Genomic DNA, 13,392 nt, shown 5'->3' with positions numbered 1-13,392 from the left:
ATATTCTCTATTTTAATGTATCTATTGAAATTAGCACTTTGTGTATTACAAAATAGGTCTACATTTGCTTATCTTTTTTTTTTTTTTTTTTTTTTGTGGTACGCAGGCCTCTCACTGTTGTGGCCTCTCCCGTTGCGGAGCACAGGCTCCGGACGCGCAGGCTCAGCGGCCGTGGCTCACGGGCCTAGTCGCTCCGCGGCATGTGGGATCTTCGCGGACCGGGGCACGAACCCATGTCCCCTGCATCGGCAGGCAGACTCTCAACCACTGCGCCACCAGGGAAGCCCTGCTTATCTTTTAAAACATTAAACCTTTTGCTGGCGTTTCTTGGCTGATGTGCTTATTAAATAAGGTCACTGAGACCAGAGACCTGGGATATGGCTCAAAAGAGTAGCTCCTTGGATATTTCTAAACATTTTTGGTTAAGGCTTTTCTTGTTCTCTTGGCTCCAGCCATATCTTTGGGTTTTGCTTTAATTTATTAAATGTATTTTCTGTACTGATATCTTAAAAATTTTTTTTTATTTACTAATCTGTACTTAAGCATATCACAGTATTGGTGTAAAAATAATAAAACTCTAATAGAACAATATAGAGTAAAGGACACTTTAGTTACCAGAAGGTGTATTATCTTATTTGGTACTCCGTTGATTTGAATGTTGTCATTAAACTTACTGAGTGAAAGTGAGTAGGCTTCTTTCTCTTTCTTGGCCTTATTTTGTTAATCTGTAAAATGAGGGTGATTTGAATCATTAGTTTCTATCTGTGAGCCACAGTTCCCTGAGATTTTTCAGTTATTGAATTGTGCTTGTGAATCTAGGTGGTATGCGTAGACTAAAAATTACCGTCACATGGGGGATCTTAGATTAAGAACCACTGCTCTCTGAGATTTAAACAATTCTGGAATTCAATGGAGGGTTCCTTTTAGTATGAGATTGTACCAAGCAGTACTATACAGATCATTAATGGCTTATCTTCTATCGAAATAACATTAAAGTGCCAAGAAAGTAAATGGAAAACCGACTGATTTATGGAAAAATTTTACTTATGTACACTTGCATCCTGACATCAGTTATCCTGACTAACTTATATGTTGTGTTGCTTCTCACTAGGTCTGCCAAGCTGACAAAGGAGTTTCTCTCTCTCAGCCTGTTCTCATGAACTGCAACGTTCTTTTTAATACATAAACAAATACTTTTCCTTGAATAATTATTTCCAGTTCCTGTAGTTGGAATATCTAAATGGAAACAAACTAACACCCAAGGACTGGGCCGGCAAATTCATAGCACTTGTCTGTGGCAGACGGTACAAAGTGATCCCAGCCTGCTTTTTCCTTTGAGTCTAGATAGGGCCTTGAGACCCTCAACACAAGGTTGCAGAGATTTTACTACCAACGGCAAGAAAACTTTTAAAATTCTTGTTCTGGAACTTGCTCTTTAAGTCTCTTCTTGAGTTACCTTCTTTTTTTGGTCATTTGCTTCATTCTTAGGAAAGATTTATGTGTGACTGGGTTGAGGATATAGCAATATTAATCTTTTTGCTGAATTGATTATAATTGGCAAATCAAAACAGGCTTCTCTGAAGTAGCTTTCTCACCTCCCAGACAAAGGCCTCCAGGAACCTGTTTGTACCTCTGTAAAACGGAGATAATAAGCACTTGCTTAAGAAATGTAGAAGACTGTTCTTTCATGCCTCATGGTACCTACTTAATCTACAATTTGTTGATTAAAATAAAATTAGAACTGACTTTTAAATAACAAAAATACTGTATATAAAAACCTGTGGCATGCAGCTGAAGTTGTCCTTAGAGAGATTTATAGTCTTAAATGCTATATTAGAAAAGAAAGGCTGAAAAATCAGCTAAGAATCTAGGAAAAACAAAGTAAGTCTCCCTTCCAATAGAAAGAAATAAATGAGCAAAAATTTTAAAACAAAACAAAACCTATCATAGAAAATAGAAAACAAACATATAATAGGATCAGCAATGCCAAAAGTTGGGTCTTTGAAAATATAAATAAAATTGATAAGCCCTAGCAAGACTTATATAGAGAGCAAAAAAGACATGTCATAAATTAAAAAGGAAACATCACTGCAGATCCTGTAGATATCCAGCCTCATTCATGAACACATGAAAATTCCCAAACAAAATATTAGTAAACCAAAACCAGTAACATAAAAAGGAAAAACTTCATCAAGACCAAGTTGGGTCTGTTGCAGGAAGGCTAGGTTGATTTAACATTTAAAGAACAATGTAATCCCCATATTAGCACAAGAAAAATCAAAAGATGGAATAAAAATGTTGATAGAATCCAGTATCACTTCAAGATGTTTAAAAGCATCTTAGAACACTGGGACTAGAGAGGAACTTCCTTAATGTAAGAAAGGGTGTCCATATCTAGCAAGGAAGCTATAGTAAACATCATTTTATAGTAGCTATGGATTGAAAGTTTGTGTTCCACTGAAAGTCATATATTGAAGCCTAATCCCCACTGTGATGGTATCTGGAACTGGGGCCTTTGGAAGGTGATTAGGCCATGAGGGTGACCCTCATGAATGGGAATCGTGCCCTTAGAGATGTGAAATAAAATTCATATTTTAGGGCAAGACAAAAATTTAAACATAAAAAAAGTCCTCTGCCCTTTGTCCTCCTCTCTCCCCTCCACTGCACACTGCATACCTGCATTATGCATCGACCAAACCTCCCCCATCAGCAGAAATACCTGTTCAACCATAAAGAGCAATATTCTCCCAGCATCAACAAGACAACTCCTTAAAAGATAACATTCCTTCTTAATGTTGTAAGTGGCCATGAGGACACTTAGATCTGGATTTTGTAAACTGTCAATAATATGTCTTTTAATGTAGAGACCTCTGTCTGAAAAAACTTTTATAACTGTGTTTTGACTTCTAACAGATGGAACAGTTCTTGGAGCTTTCTGAGATGCTATTCCCGGGGTTATAATCCTCAATTTGGGTCCAATAAAGTTTTCCATTTCTTTCTTAGGTCGACTGATTAACTTTGTCTACATGCCTGGTATAGCTGGCAGGATATCAGAGATACCCATCAGAGGGCACCTGGAGTCTACCCGGTACCAGCGCTCGGTACCAGCATGTGCCCATTGAGCCCCACAGACTTCTCGGTACTCCTCAGGTGTTCCAGTGAGTTCTCCTGATATCTGGATATTATTGTTTGAGTGAGGATCCTGAAAATTTTATCTGAGCTGTTTAATTAGGCCTTGGGCCTTACGGGGCACCAGTGCATTTCCTAGGCAGGACACAGAGGCTCTGGGCAAGAGGCCTAGGGAAACATAGGTGGCTGGGGTTTTGTTAAATTTGGCTTAAATTGAAAAAAATGAGTTGATATATGGTCTGAACAAAACTTTTCCTAGCGAAATGAGAGACTGCATTAGTCACCTCTGAAGAATAAGGAAGACCCACTACAACCATTAAATAAATACTGCTCGTCTGGGGGACGTGACAGAGGATGATAATCTAGTGCTCTGAGCACACATGGCAGTTTTAGACTGTCACAGGGAGAAACGAAGCCACATAAAAGAAGTCAGACTGACCCAAGGGTAACTCCCTGGGGAGCTAGACTCAGAGGCACAGTGTCCTCAGAAAGTTTTTTAAATTATATCTCATATCTCATATCTGAATTAGGCTACCAAATTAATAGTGGGAATTGTGCCCCAATGGCCAAACAGGTCCCATGCAAACAGCCACCTATGGGAATACCAGCTGGGTTTATGTATGCTTGCAAGTGCTTAAATGGGAGCTAAAGGAAATTGGGCCCTGAAATGGCCAAGTTGGGGTTCTGCTGGCACTCCAAAACAATTTTGAGTGCACAGTTAAAGCCAGCAGTCTTCTGGATCTGTGCCTGCAGGGTCTACTGGAAACAACAGTGGTAAGTGTTTTTCTCTTTTCTAAAATTAAATTAGCAGGGAAAAATTTGTTAGGCTACCTCCTTGGATCTTTTGAATTGGAGAAGCTTCTAAATTGTTAAAATTTTAGAGAGCTCTCATCTTAAATGATTTCAATTATTTTAAACTATTTTAATTGGTATGTGGAAGTCCCCAAAGGCTTCAAAATTCTAAAACGTCCTCATTGAAAGATTCGTTGTATAAGGCTGATGAAAGATTAATGATATAAAAGGTACCTAAGGGACTTCCCTGGTGGTGCAGTGGTTAAGAATCCACCTGCCAATGCAGGGGACATGGGTTTGAGCCCTGGTCCGGGAAGATCCCACATGCCGCGGAGAAACTAAGCCCGTGCGCCACAACTACTGAGCCTGTGCTCTAGAGCCCGAGAGCCACAACTACTGAGGCCCACGTGCCACAACTACTGAAGCCCACACGCCTAGAGCCCGTGCTCTGCAACAAGAGAAGCCACCACAATGAGAAGCCCACGCACTGCAACGAAGAGTAGCCCCCGTTCACTGCAACTAGAGAAAGCCCGCGTGCAGCAATGAAGACCCAACACAGCCAAAAATAAATTTATTAAAAAAAAAAAAAAGACTCCATGCTTCCACTGCAGGGGCACAGGTTCAATTCCTGGTCTGGGAACGAAGATCCCACATACTGCGCAGTGTGGTCGGAAAAAAAAAAAGGTACCTAAAACAGTATTGCTCCTCTCTATCCTTCTTTGAGTACTCATTCTAGAAATCTGTCTGAATTGCCTTTCCACTCTGAAGACAGTATTAAATGGTTACCTTTAGAAATGGGACCACCTGGTAAACCATAATGGAAGAGGATAGGAAAAAGAATGTATATATATGTAAAAAAAAAAAAATCGGACCACCTGAGGCTGTAGGCAGTCTCTTCAGATAGAAAGCTGAACTGAGGGCCTTAGTTAAAGAATTTCTTAAACCCAGGGAGGATCCTCAACTGTTTGTAAATGGATTACCAAAATAGGAGGCCACAGGTCTGACTAAACTGACCATAGCTGATGTTCAGAGCCTGACAGGAATTTTATTTTTGGGGGTGTGGGCGCTTCTCCCCTAAGCTAAATGAGAGAAAGTAAAACATCCCAACATAGGTGAATGGGTATGTCAGTCCTTTGCTATCACTGAGGTGGCCACTCAGTTCTGAGGAATTAAAAGCAACGGTACCTGTTTTACAGACCTAGTCTTTACAGGACCAGAGGTGTGGCTCCAGAAATAATCTAAAAGTGGCAAATCCTTTTACCACTCCCCACATCTCCTCTATTTATTTTAAGAGCCTTGTAAGTATTGAAAAAAAATCTTTTTTCTGGCCTTAAGGGAACAGTCATCCAAGGAAGAACTTCCCTTTCTCTTCCTATATCTTTGAGGTGCAAATATTCTACCTGGTTTTCTCCAGGAACCCTTATGTCCGCCATCTTTTCAAAATGCAAATTTCAGGAAAGGGGGATAGGTAATTTGGGACTTGAGTTGTCAAGGACAAATAGAAATCTTGTATCATCTCCATAAACAGTGTTTAGGCATCTAGACAGGTGACCTTGGTTTGTTCCATCAGCCAGAAACCCACCAGTTTGAATTCAACCTCTTTTGTAACTGATGAGTTTTATATTGCTGCACCTGACTCCGGGCTGAAATTTTGGAATGGCAACTATGAGGTCTGTTTGTGTGTTTGTGCATATCTGTATATGTGTGTTGTAGATGTGTGGCATTGCCAAAATTAATTTGTAAAAGAACTCTATTTAATTGGCTTAAAGGAAATCAAGCACTTGTATACTCAGAAATATAAAAGAAACTGGCCCGAATGAATTTCAGGGTCACGTGATCTGGGAAATAGTACTGAATCGATGTCTGGTATTGAAGCTAGCTTAAGCTTGTTGGTTTTGTTGCCAAACTCACGTTTGGCTGTTTGAGCTCATAAACCAATACTCGAGAGACAAGGGTTGGTTGGAAAAGAAAGGTTGCTTTATTCAGGAGGCAGCAACCTGGGGAGAAGGTGGACTCCTGTCCAAAAACCAACTTCTAAGACTGCTCCACCATGAAAGTTTAAAATTTAAAGGGGGAATCATTTGGGAAAGGGGTCAGAATCTTTGTTATCATCCAGTGTGCAGACTCTTCTGATTGGTTGGTGGTGAGGTAACAGGGCAGTGTTCCAGGAATCTTGTGTTCAGCCTGAAGTTACCATCCTCTACCTGGGTGGTGCCTTAGTTCTTACAGAAGAACTCAAAGGTATATTATTATGTATATTCCTTGAGTAGGAACCAGGACCCTGCACTATTGTTTCTTGACTGCTCCTCCTTTGTTTCTGCATTCCCTCCCTTTTCTCATAAGCAACTATTTGAATCTGCCCTTTGGAACTCAAGGAAGGTCACAGAGGCTGAATGAAGCCTATTTCCTACAAACAAGAAACAGGGGACATGGAAAGGATTTGTACCTGGGAAGGCCCCACTGGATCCTGCTGGGTTTCAGTTTCATTAATATAGACATGTCTTTCAAGTCATCAACATTAAGTATAATACTTTTATTGTACCTAGCTTGACTAGAAATCAAGACTGTATTCCTGTTAGAAAGTTTGTCAACAAGAAAAATAATATAATGAAATTTTTAAGTAAATAAAATAAGGTAAATGAGATAAGAGCTTCTAGGTAAACTCTTTAGGAATAATTGTGTTTTGGGAATATCTGCTTTAAGGATAGTATATCCAGATTTTGGTTATTTGAAACTAAACTAAGTTAAACTATGATAATTCATTCACTCTCTGGGTCATTTCAAATAGGATAAAATACTGGAACATTAACTGCTGGGCAGGTCTAAGATTACCTACTTTTGTCTTCTTAAGAGAGGGAAACTAAAGATGTTTGGGTTTTTTTAACACATATCTTGCGAAAGTTTTCCAATCAGGAAGTGCTGGTATGAAAAACAGTACACAATTACTTACTTCTTGGTTTTCGCTGTAGATTAAGGTTTTAAGGTTATGATTTATAAGGGAAATATTTCAGTATTCAAGGAAAATGGGAAGCATGTTTTCAGTAAAAGAAGGTATGAGGAATGGAGATGCATTTTGTTAAAGGAAAAAAGGATGGTTTTTGTTCTAGAGCTAGCTGTTTCTGAATGAAAAAGAAAGTGACAGAGTACTATGGATGCAGAAAGTTATGGAAGTGAAACAGGAGGGAAGAGGGCAGGGCACAGCCTTTAAAAGAATGACATAGCTTGAGGACACGACATAAACTGATTAGAACCATATAGGTCCAAGATGGCAGAGTCAACTTCCACTAGACCTTGAGCCTCAGTATATGCTCATTGTAACACATCAGCAAGCTAAATGACACACCCACAGGTGCCATGACAGTTCCAAGGCTGACCATAAAGGTCAAGAAGTGCGCAGTGGTCCAATTCCTGGAAATCCCCACCCCTTCCCCCCAAATAGCTGGAATACTCCCACTCAGCCTATGAAATTACCCACCCCTATAAAAACTGACAACCCCAGACCCTGGTGCTGCTCTCGCCTCCTGAGAGGACCCACACTCTGTCTGTGGAGTGTGTTTCTCTCTAAATAAATCCACTTCTTACCTCTCACTTGTCTCTCACTGAATTCTTTCTGCGATGAGACATCAAGAACCTGAGCTTCATTAAGTCCTGAGACCAGGTGTGTGATCTCAGTTAAAAGACCGTGGGTTCAAGTCCCGATCTGGGTTTTGGCTGTGAATGGGTATTGTTTCACAGTGATGTATGATCCTATTTGACCAGATGTTTTGAAGCTTTTTGGTATTTTTGACAAAATTCCCAAAGATAAATTCTAAATGAAGTTCGTTTGAACTCTAGCTAACTTTGAGGTTTTCCAAAGGGTCCCTGGAACACCTAAAAGTATTTTTCTCTCCATCTCAGGGAGAGGAATAAATGAATTAGGCTTATTTGGTATGTTATATTACATTAAGTGTTGTCAAATGAGTGGTGATAAAACTTCTTAGGTTGTATTGTATGGATAAATGTTATTAATATAGATATTCTAGAAATTAATATGGCACTCCTAAACTTCTGGTATGTCCTGGTAAGTGATATCAGTCATAATTCTAGTTATTATCTTAAATTGTTGTATGTCACAGAGGTACCCCAGTTTATTTGTCAGCTGCATTGTAATCAGGTCTTTAACCTTGACATTTCAATGGAAGTTTTTTGTCATTTATAGAGTTATTTTACTCCGGTGTTTTTGCAAACATGCTTCATCTTCAAAAAGATTCATGGAAAGGACTTTTTGACAAGTACAGGTTTCTGATAACCTTCAGATCATACTGCTGAACTGGGTAAGAAATTAAAGAATTCTGGAAAACCTGATGGCTTCATAAAACTGTTAACAGAAGAGTAAGATCAAGGAAGTCACGTAGGACTGAGTGAACTTATGAGTATGGCTATAATTTTTGGTTTTTATCTGAAATATTACTGGTTTTTAATCTGTGTTTTCCAGATATAAGGAAGCCTTTAAATTACACTTCTGTTGGTAGATTTGAAACTTTTACCTTTTCTCTCTACCTCATCCCTTCAGAATTTGGAAACTTAGGTTTCCAGCAGCTTTATCTGGTAAATAAGGAAGACCACCTCCTAATGGATGCAGGAATCTCAGGAAATTTGGGGGAATCTCAAGAAGAGAGAAATTTGCCCAAATCTCTATCACTCAAATCTATAGATCTCACAGACAGAATGAATCTATGACACACCCTTGGTGTGGCTTTGTTGGCCTTGAGAACTTTCTTAAAAAGTTCAATCTGAGATTCCTTGTGAAAAATGTCTTATCTGGGTAGTAGTTATGAAGGTGTTTGTGATAACTCATTGAACTGTACATTTTAAAAAATAAACTTATAAAGAAGTCTTAGATTTACAGAAAAGTTGCAAAGACAATTCCTATAAACCCCACACCTAGTTTCCCCTATTGTCAAAATCTTAACATTGGTATATTTATCCCAATTACTAAACAATATTGATACATTACTATTTACAAGTCCATACTTTATTCAGATTTATTTTTTACAATTATTGAGTATAGTTCCCTGTGCTATACAGTAGGCCTTGGTTATCTATTTTATATACAGTCGTGTGTATCTGCTAATCCAAAACTCCTAATTTATCCCCATCCCCACTCCTTTCCCCTTTGGTAACCGTAAGTTTGTGTTCTATGTCTGTGAGTCTATTTCTGGTTTGTAAGTAAGTTCATTTGTATCGTATTTTAGATTCCACATATAAGTGATATCATACGGTACTTGTCTTCCTCTGTCTGACTTGTTTTCCTGTCTTACTCCACTTAGTATGATAATCACTAGGTCCATCCATGTTGCTGAAAATGACATTATTTCTTTCTTTTATGGCTGAGTAATATTCCATTGTATATATACACACCACATCTTTATCCATTCATCTGTCGATGGAAATTAAGTTGCTTCCATCTCTTGGCTATTGTAGAGTGCTGCAATGAATATTGGGGTGCATGTGTCTTTTCGAATTAGAGTTTTCTCCAGATATATGCCCAGGAATGGGATTGCAGGATTATTTGGTACCTCTGTTTTTAGTTTTTTAAGGAACCTCCATACAGCTTTCCATAGTGTCTGTACTTACATTCCCACCAGCAGTGTAGGAGGGTTCCCTTTTCTCCACACCCTCTCCAGCATTTTTTTTTTTTTCCCTTGCGGTACGCGGGCCTCTCACTGCCGTGGCCTCTCCCGTCGTGGAGCACAGGCTCCGGACGCGCAGGCTCAGCAGCCATGGCTCACGGGCCCAACCACTCCGCGGCGTCTGGGATCTTCCCGGACCAGGGTACGAACCCGTGTCCCCTCCATCGGCAGGCGGACTCCCAACCACTTGCGCCACGAGGGAAGCCCTCCAGCATTTATTGTTTGTACTTTTTGATGATGGCCACAGACCAGTGGGTGAGGCTTATGTAGCGGTTTGTACAGGCTTCCTGGTGGGAGGGGCCGGTGCCTGCCCACTGGTGGCTAAAGCTGGGTGTTGTTCCTCTGGTGAGCTGGGACCTGTCTCGTGGGGAGGTGTCTGCAGGAGGCTGTGTGCTCTTTAGTCTTTAGGCAGCCTGGGGCTGTGACTCCACCCAGTTAGTTTGGCCTGAGGCTCCCAGCACTGGAGCCCGCAGGCCGTTGTGCGGGGTCGGGTCTTGTTGCTAGTGAGTCAATATGGCAGCCACCAAGTGCGTCCCCAAGGTTGGCGGTTCCCCCATATGTCTGCCAGCAGTGTCTATGTCCCCAGCATGCGCTGCAGCCCGCCCCCCCCCCCCCACCCCGGGAGACTCTCTGAGACCAGCAGGTAGGTGTGGCCCAGGATCCTATCAAATTACTGCTTTCACCCTGTCTCCCGGTGTGCCTGAGATTTTGTTTGCACGCTTTAAGCTTGAAGCCTCTATTTCCCCCAGTCCCATGGGGCTCCTACAGTTAAGCCCTGCTGGCCTTCAAAGCCACCTGCTCTGGAGGCTTGTCTTCCAGTGCCGGATCCCTGGGCTGGGGAGCTTGACGTGGGGCTCAAAACTGCCACGTCTGTGGGAAAACCTTGCTATATTATTATTCTCCATTTTGTACGTCGCCCACCCACGGGGAATGGGGTTTGATTGTACTGTGAGTCTGCCCCTCCTACCCAACTTGTTGTGGTTCCTTCTTTATGTCTTTAGTTTTAGATCTTTTCTGGTAGGTTCCAGTTGTTTTCATTGATGGTTTCTTCATTGATGGCCAACAGGCACGTGAAAAGATGCTCAACACTGCTGATTATCAGAGAAATGCAAATCAAAACTACAATGAGATATTACCTCACCGTTCAGAATGGCCATCATCAAAAAATTTACAAATAATAAATGCTGGAGAGGGTGTGGAGAAAAGGGAACCCTCCTACACTGTAGGTGGGAATGTAAATTGGTGTGGCCACTGTGAACAGTGTGGAGCATCCTTAAAAAACTGAAAGTAGAGTTACCACATGATCCAGCAGTTGCATGCCTGGGCATATATGCAGAAAAGACAAAAACTCTAATTCAAAAAGATGCATGCACCCTAATGTTCATTGCAGTACTACTTACAATAGCCAAGACATGGAAGCAACCTAAATGTCCATCAACAGATGAATGGATAAAGATGTGGTACATCTCAGCCATAAAAAAAGAATGAAATGAAATAATGCCATTTGCAGCAACATGGATGGACCTTGAGATTATCATACTAAGTGAAGTAAGTCAGACAATGACAAATATCATTTATATGTGGAATCTAAAAAATGATACAAATGAACAAATGTTACAAAACAGAAACAGACTTACATAGCATACAAATTTATAGTTACCAAAGGGGAAAGGTGGGGGGGATAAAGTAGAAATTTGGGATTAACAGATACATATTCCTATATATAAAATAAACAACAAGGACCTAATGTATAGCACAGGGAACTATATTCAATATCTTATAATAGTCTATAATGGAAAAGAACCTGAAAAAGAATATATGACTGACTATATATATATATATATGCATAAACTGAATCACTTTGCTATATACCTAAAACATTGTAAATCAACTATACTTAAGTAAAATAAATAAAATGGAAAAAAAAGGTTTAAAAAAATGTAATGAGAAGTGGTCAACATGTAGATTATTTTAGAATTTTTTTTCATATTGCAGAGACCAGCGATACTTTTGTGTGGCAAAAATAAATAGAAATTATATTTTAGAAACAGACTTCTAATCAAAATAAAATTATAAAAAAATAAAGTTGGGAGGCCAGAAGGGGGAGCTCTCTGCCCTATGAAGATAGCAGAGCACAAGAGGAAGCTGACCTTTTCTTGCCTGGCTAGAGCTCAGCCAATGAGAGACTGTCACAACTCAGCCAATGATAAGTGCGGGACTCTTTGTTTACTATTGCCCTCTCAACTTCCTCTTCCTCTCTGTAAAAGAGTTCCCTCAATTTTTTGCTAAGGACTTGAACGTGGTCAACTTGGTTACAGACCCTGAATTGTAATTCTTTGCTAATCTCGAATAAACCCATTTTTGATGGAGAAATAACTGGCAGTCTATTTGTTTTATGTCAACAGCTGCTATAAATATCCGTGTGCAGGTTTTTGTGTGGATATAGTTTTCAATGATTGTTTTTCATAGAGAGCATGTACTATTTTTATAACCACAAACTGTAATTTAAAATGAAAATCAGTACATTCAACTGAATAAAATATTGAAAAGAACTTTAATTGATTCATCATAAAGGCATTGAGCAAAATAATGTTAATAAAATTTTTAAAATAAAATATTTAAGACAATTTTTAAACACAGCAGTGCAGAAAATAGCATTAAAATGTCTGTAAAATTACACACATTTTAACACTTCCACAGTCTTTGTGGAACCCAGGCTTTTAAATTTTTGAACCACTAAAGGCAAATAAAAGAATGTAGAGGAACAGATTCTACATAGAGTTACAACCTGGACACTACTTCCCTAGAGTGTTATTGCCAGAGAGAAGTTATGACATGAGTTTTGTAGAATAAAAAAAACACCTGAATAATTCTTTGCTTTTCAAAGTAAGTATCCAAGAATTATACCAGAAAAATGTGTGCATATTTAGGTGTATTTACATAATGTCATCATGTTCTGTGGCCCATCAGCCTCGATATATTTATTTACTAACCTTGGTTCTGTTAGTATACATTTAAAATGTAATCATATGAATCATCTAATCCAACTGGGTATCCATTTTGTTAGACATCAATCACCAGCAGTAAGTTCACTAAAGAAAAGTAACACAATTAGCATTTTCAAACACCAAAAATTAATGAAATGACAATAGTGCAATTACTAAGTTTAATTAAATCTGATGACAAGTGTGTTTTGATTAATGATTTTTAAAAAGATAAAAATATTAAGCTCTAGAATTCTATACAAAAGGATATGGAAATCTTACTCTTTACCATCTTTCCCTGGTACAAATTAGAAACTCAAAATACTTTAAATATACTCAAACTGAGTTGCTACAGCCACGTGCCTATAAAGTGAGAATTTTGTGTATGAATTCAGGAATTACCTTTAAGAAAATGGGGATGGAAATTATTTGCCTGTCTTTAAATTCTCCTCTTTGCTTCTGATCAGGCACGAGAAAATTCTGGCCCCAAGGTGTGCTTTATAAATGATAAGTGGTCACATTTCTGTGGAAAACCACCTTGCTTTGTCAATGTTCTTACATAGAAGGAAAGTATTTTCCAGCTATAGCTACCAAGCTTCATAACTAAGGATTCAGAGTGCTAGTCAGTATACATCATCCAAAGATTTTTCCTTTCTTTGCATCCCTAGATAATTTTCAACGAATTTACCCCTGACTTTTCAATTCATAAGGAACAAAACTGAGGCAGGTTTCTGTATATGTGTGTGTGTCTTAGTATTTTTATTTTGATATTTGTTAAATAGTTTGAATTTTATGATAATGGGCTGTCTGAACTC

Source organism: Leucopleurus acutus, assembly GCF_964270905.1.
Source record: "Leucopleurus acutus genome assembly, chromosome: 7".
In the NCBI taxonomy this organism is placed as follows: domain Eukaryota; kingdom Metazoa; phylum Chordata; class Mammalia; order Artiodactyla; family Delphinidae; genus Leucopleurus; species Leucopleurus acutus.
The sequence above is the reverse complement of the archived record's forward strand: the minus strand, read 5'-3'. Positions refer to the sequence as shown.